Source organism: Lycium ferocissimum, chromosome 3 (assembly GCF_029784015.1).
Source record: "Lycium ferocissimum isolate CSIRO_LF1 chromosome 3, AGI_CSIRO_Lferr_CH_V1, whole genome shotgun sequence".
NCBI classification, from domain to species: domain Eukaryota; kingdom Viridiplantae; phylum Streptophyta; class Magnoliopsida; order Solanales; family Solanaceae; genus Lycium; species Lycium ferocissimum.
In genome coordinates, this window is record NC_081344.1 from 14,480,998 (window position 1) to 14,488,269 (window position 7,272).

Below are 7,272 nucleotides of genomic sequence, written 5' to 3' on the forward strand. Positions count from 1 at the left end.
AAAACAAAAATTAAAATAAAATAATCAGCAAAGCTAAAATTGATTTGCTTGTGGTCCATGTATCCCCTAGTAATATCAGTGTAGTCATTTATTTCTGTTCTCAATGTCAACATCTTCATTTTCCCTAGTAATTGGAACAATGCTCAGGGCATTAATTACCTTAGTATTAAATCAAACAATTAACTTTCTCTTGCCAATTTAGGAGTTATAACATGTTTGTATATAAATGAATAACAATTAATATAATTTCTCAAGGTAGATGAGCCCCTAAAGATACATGGAAGGTCTTTACAGATATCATAAAGTTACTGTACGCTTCACAGTTGTTGAGCATGTTTGCCTAACACATTCACAAGTTTGTTAGCTACACAACCAGTCAGATCCAGGTCAGCAAAGAAATAAGTAATATATAGAAGATAGACCGATGCACCTTGTATATCGAGCCCTCGCTAGCTGGAATGTAAAACTATCTCTGCATGTAAGTAGAGTTATTCCCAGTTTTAGAGGAGATCTTGGTGACAATTCTTTTGATAGTCCAGGCTTGCTCAACAGTTATACCATCCTATGAGCCAGTCACTACTTCCCTAGTTAAGTCGTGATACGAACAATTTTTCAAGTATAACTCTATTTTTAATGCTTAACAGCCTTTAGTACAACTAAGAAATGACTCGTAGTGATAGGTAGGATATGGATTAATGCATTAAGGGGGCTCCTAGTATGAGGAACACATGTATTATCATTAAATAAGATGAAGACACATACAGAATTCAAGTGCAGAAAGTGCTAGAAATCTTTATTAATTGATCTCTTCTCCCAAAACAACCAAAAATAAACCCAAAAAAGGGTACCCGATCCTTCCTTGGCATCATGCCGTGGTTTCTATAAATGGATAATCAGTATAGCCAACAACGGGATCAGATGTATAGAATGTCTCCACGTTATACGTGTTGAGGGGGGCATCAAGCTCAAATCGCCTTGGTAAATCTGGATTGGCTAAGAATAGACGTCCATATGCAACAAGATCAGCTCGGTCTTCAACCAAAGCTTTGTTTCCATCTCCTCTATCGTAACCACCACCTACCATAAAAGTACCTTTAAATGCCTTCCTGATAGGTACAAGGCTTTCAAGACATTCAAACTTTTCCCCAGCGGTTTTCATTCTAGGCTCAACCATGTGGCAATAAGCAATGCCATATTTATTCAAGGATTCAGCCATGTAAAGGCCCAAAGCACTTGGGTTTGAGTCTACGCAATCCATGTAATTAGCAAAGGGGGAAAGCCTTATTCCAACTCTGTCAGCTCCTATCTCGTTTGCAACTGCTTCAACAATTTCTAGCGCAAATCTGCAACGATTCTCTAAAGATCCTCCATATTTGTCAGTCCGATCATTGACTTGGTCTTTCATAAACTGGTCAATTAGATAGCCATGAGCTCCATGGATCTCAACCCCATCAAATCCTACAAATTATACAGAATATATAATACAAACTTTGTGAGTCGAAGGGAAAGATATTGAAAGCAAGAATTGCCCGTCATAACTAATAAACTCACCAAGTAATCATCTAGCAAAGCACCTATTCAGAAAATATTCTGCAAGATTTAAATTGTTTACAGCAAAGTTCTAGTCCAATATTCAGATATGTCAGTTGCACCAGGTGTTCAAATATATACAGCAGATATAAACTTACATATTTGAAAAAAGTTAACCTATCCTACATATAACATGTTAAAACATCATCCTATTATTACCAAGTTTGCTAAATGGCTTAGAAAAACAATAGATAGAGAAAACATTTTATATGCGCACATCACATGAGTCACCAGAATTATTGAAATAAATAGCCAGCTCTACTCATGCCTGTACTTTGCGTTCTTAAGAACTGATCACGATTTTATTTAGCACTTGCGAAATTTTTATCTTTTCTTTCAAGAAACATTTTCTAGTCCAGAGCTGCGCTGAGAATTTCAGACCGAAACATCTATACCAAAAATCATAATAATATCAAATGGAACATAGATTTTCAGACTGAAATAGCATTCTATTAAAGCAGTGAACTAGACCAGACAGTTTTACCTGCTTCAATGGCATTTCTAGCAGCAAGCCGAAAATCATTAACAATCTGAGGAATTTCGTCTGTTGTCAGCCGCCGCGGTGGTGTAAATTGTGCCACATTGCTGTTGGCACGAATTTGAGGTTTTAATGGCTTGTCTGTGCAGGAGACAGGATCCTGTCCATTTGGGCTGAAAATCTGTAGAAGTTACATTTAGTGTTACATTAATCTCAAAGTGTCAAATATGATTTGATAAAATGGCTAAAACCACGGGAGAGAAGTCAATTACCCTTGTCGGAAACTCTGCCTACATGCCAAATTTGGGAAAAGAAGATTCCTCCTTTAGCATGGACTGCATTTACAATTGGTTTCCAGGCCTCAACTTGCTCCTTTGTCCATATACCAGGTGTATCTTTGTACCTTCAATCAATAAGCATTTAGAAAGAGTATTTGGGAGATCACTATAAAAGAAAACTTGAATTAGCTATGAATTTGTGGCTAATTGCTCGTAGAAACTTGAATTAGCTATGAATTTGTGGCTAATTGCTCGTAGCTAACAAAATTTTGTGATAATTCGTCGTTAATCCATCTCTAAATAGGATTAGCAACGAATTTTGCAGTTTAGCTACAGAATTTGTCTATCACTAATTCTTGTTTTTTTTTTTTTTTTTTTTTTTTAAGTGATTGATGTACTAGAACTATAAACTAATTGAGAACTTGGCAAATTGAAGGAACTAAAGTTACCCTTGGGCAGTGTCAGAAATTACTGTGGCCTCTGCTATTAGAAGACCGCCTTTTGTAGTTCTTTGTGAGTAATAGAGGATGGCATGTGGCTGAGGAACATTGCCATATGATCTCTGCCTTGTCAATGGTGCCAAGACAACCCTGAAAAACATATAGAGTGCAATAAGAACCGCTGCAGCTTTATCCATCAAATACATAATATAGGAATATGCAATATTAGAACAGCAAAATTCTATAGCTAAACAGCAAAATTCAATGCTAATTCAATTTAGCGACCGATTATCACAAAATTCTATTAGCTACGAGTGATTTAGCTACGGATTAATGACAAGTTCATAGCTAATTCCAGTTTTATTGCAGTGGAATGTCAAAACTCAATGCTAAAAAAATGCAATTGCAAATTAATGAAAAGGATGATAAAGCAACTGAATTATAATTAACAGATTAATTTCATTGCCCCTGCAGTTTTCGATGATGCCAGGAAGATATGTATTCTCCATTTGCTCATCAAGAATTCGCATAAAGTGTGAATATCAGCTAAGCACCAAAAATAAAGCTCATCCCAAAACAAAAAAGAGAACTCAAGCTCAATACCAACTTGATGGAAGAGTCTAACATGGGCATCTTTTAATTTGCACAAAATCAGAAACTTATAACACTGTACAGTTATCAAATGAAAAATAGGAGAACAGCAAGTGTCTATTTTGTACTAGTATTATTTTTAGGACAGATGAAAAAAAAAAGAAGATGAAAGACATAACCATATGGTATCTCCCAATATGAATAATCAGGAAGAATCAAACATCAAATGAAGAATACCTATGAGATAATTGAAAGTTTCCCCTTTTATAAGGGGTCAGTAGAGGGATGCATTGCTTCCCTTGTGGAACTTCACCACCTTTGTTTTCCATTTTGGGCTTTTTCTTGTTTTTGTCACAGTACTACAACCTTATTCAAGAGTTTAATTTCTTACAAGAATTCTAAGTAATGTCTCTCTTAACAGCTGGTAACAGCTATGGATATTTCTTTTGAAATATGAGAAACTGAGATACGATGTGTTGAATGGAGCCAAAGCCCTGCCCCAACATGAAACATCTAATTCTCAGAGTTTTCACACAACCGTACTATACATGTTATTTGGTTTTGTGCTTAAATTCATTGCTGTGTTTTTTTGTTTAATTTTCCACCGAGTGTCCTTATTTTTCTAGGAGCTCGACTAATTTGATTTGTCTTATTACGCACCTTTCACGATCCAATTCGCGAGCCATGGTGGCACCTACACTATACCTCTAAGTAGGCGAACCACATTACTAATAACAAGTTAAATAAGCAGAAAATTAAATAAGAATAAGTTATCAAGTTTTAAATACTTATCATAACTAGAAATGTCACGACAATCCCAAAATCTGGTCAAAGGGTACAAGAGTGCTACATAGTCTGGAATAAAAGTCTGAAAATACTCGAAGGCTACATACTGTCTGTCGAACAAAAAAAAAAAAGAATTAAATAAGAGGGTCCTTCAGGGGCCACGGACGACCAAGTAGCTAAGGGGTTCAAAAATATGACCGAAAGATATCGAGAACCCTCGGGGTTATCGGCCACGGGGCGTATACATAAAAAAATAAGTAGATACTGGTAATTTTAAAGGGGGGGGGTTCGGATACTCAACACTCAACAAAAGTGCGGAATGAGAAAGAGTACCATCGCATATCGATGCGGGCGTGGGCGGAGCACAACACTGCACTCAACAAACGGTAAGCATCATAGGCCGACAATGATTAGATAACGCATGAAGAAGTTGAAACCAACAAGTAGCGCATAGAGCAAACAAGTATGGTCACGTATCATATACAAGTAAAGTGTAATGAGATAATGAAATCAACCAAGACAAATATAGTTCACCAAATGACCAGTCAAATATATGAGTGGATGGATACAATGCAATGCAACAGTCTCCTCTGTTAGTCCACTCTTGTACACACATGCTAAGGGCAGTGCCTCAAAGCCATGACCCATGGGGGACCCGCGAAGTCCATGTACCGCTCGTGCTCTCCGGCAGAAACCTCGGAGGCTATCAATCACTCTCAATCTCCGGTAAGGACTTCGGAGTCTCTCTGTCACTCTCAATCTCCGGCAAAGACCTCGGAGTCTCTCAATCACTCACCTCACCAATCATCAAAATAATTATATGGAAAGCATGTCATGCATGATATCAATCTCAACAATATCACCAATATAAAATCAACAAGTGCAAATCATACTACTGTCCACTGTTCAATTATCAATATTACCATTTCTTTTTATGTGATGAGTGAGCTAGTATGTGACGGAGATACAAAGAGGTGATAATCACGGAAAATAACACATTTGGTGACAAGCCAACAGCTGACAGAACCAACCTAATTAGAATTCATCTGCACTTCATGCCCTAAGGCCTAACATGTTATCCCCGTCAATTTCTACAACTACATACGATTTTCTAATCAGAGTCTAACTAAAGTAGACCGTAACCTACCTCAATGCCGAGCGGGTGCCACGAACAATTAAACTAACGTCTTCCCTTTGCGTAGAGCCTCTGAACGATCAAAATCTATAAAAATATGTGATCTACGTTAGAATACGAATCTAAGGACACCCATATTGCTATATTTATATTCGAAACCCAAAAACGCACCCCAAAAAGTGGCCTTGGGCCCACAAGGGCAAGATTGAAATTTTATTGAAAAATAATTTCACCCATTATATAAGGATCATATATTTTTAAAATTGGTCAATTTCATCATAAATGGACTCTCAAATCATTAATTCTCATTTCTTAAGACTAGGACTCGAAACCTTTAATTAATCCAATATCTTAACTTCGACAAAAATATAACTTTCCACAATTCAAATACAATAGTTCTGAAGGTATTCATATAATTCAATACCAAAATATTCAATTACATATACCCTATGTATTAGAATTGAGGTGCAATCATGATAGTACGTGGGAAGGAAATTCCTATAACTGTAGCCGAAGTTACAAAACTGTAACTTCAATTCCGTAGCAAATTTGCAGAAACCACTTAACCATTAGTATTATCATTACTACCTAGTGATAGCCCCATTATTATTACCTAGTGATAGCCCCACATTAGAATGTCCTTAATTTGACTAAAATCAAATCATGGCTGCCAACTTTCTACAACAAAAGATGAAATAAAAAAGAAAAGAAACGATTCATGGACAATGCTTTCTCCCCCACGTGGATGTCCTTATTTGACTAACAAATTAATTCCTCACCTTTTGTTTTATTTATACAAATACACGGACATGCACAGGAACGAGAACAGTACACAACAATGACAATTTGTGACTTGAATTCACCCCCTCTCCACGTAACTATAACTATAATAATACGACAAAATTAATTCCATGTTCTAACCTGAAATTTTTGTAGATTCGAGGCTTCAGTTGACAGCAACTTCTGTGCCTGAAACTTTCTGCTTGGAACTTTTGATGCTACGTTTTAATATGTCAACCCTACTCCAATATATTTACTCCTATTTATGGGCCATGTGTTATAGGGTTTTAAATTAATTATGGGCTTGTCCTATTACTCCCCAACTAAAATCATTGTCCAAAATAATCTTTTTACTCGATCAGTATGTATAAGGCAAAAATTGACCCACTTAGTAAATTACACTATTCACCAACTTATACCTCATGTAAGTGCAAATAAAATTCCTATGACTAGACTATTCACACACTTTAAGTAAATATATTCCGAAAATTACCCATTAGTTAAATCGCCGTGCCACCCACTCCCACAAGTCAAAAATACCTTTTAAAAGTACGAAAATGTATTTTAGCGAAAATAAGACCAAAAGTGCTAAACGATCAAATGGGTCGTTACAGCACCATGGCATGTACAAGTCTCCACTTACGTCTTAACTCTGATTGTAGGTCCTTGATGATAGCATTACACAAGGTCCTTGATGACAGCATTACACAACAACGAAATTGGATATATCTACGGGGAGACAAATCATGTAGCCAATACAGTAGCAAAGTTTGGCAAGCACCTAGCTTTTTCTGATTAACGTCAATCTTGAATGCCACTACATTATCACCCCCCACCGCGAAACAACCCCCAACAAATTATATAAAAATGATCGAATTTTCAAACGCTCTGAAAAAGATATGAGGTACTCGGAAATGGTCGAAATAGTTGAATTGGAAGATTACAATGACTATAACGGAAATGTGCGTTTACTGCTTTCAATAAGGATTGTGCTGGAATAGCTTCCACAAAAACATTAATCTAATAGTGTGTTTTAATTTCCAATCAACTTAAATAAATAAAATCCCTCTTTCAGCAAGAAAAAGAAACTAATTTGATTTATACAGAAAATTTACTTTTGGTAATTAAGGTTTAGAAATTCAAATTTGCATGGAAAGAACTCATGAGCGTATTTATCTATTTTTTTTTTCCATA

The 7,272-nt window shown here is 36.2% G+C and overlaps 1 pseudogene; it reads right to left on the minus strand.

The window, feature by feature from the left end:
* Nucleotides 1–727: 727 nt before the first annotated feature.
* On the minus strand, nt 728–3,913 carry LOC132050973 (12-oxophytodienoate reductase 1-like; annotated as a pseudogene).
* Between the last annotated feature and the right edge of the window lie 3,359 nt (nt 3,914–7,272).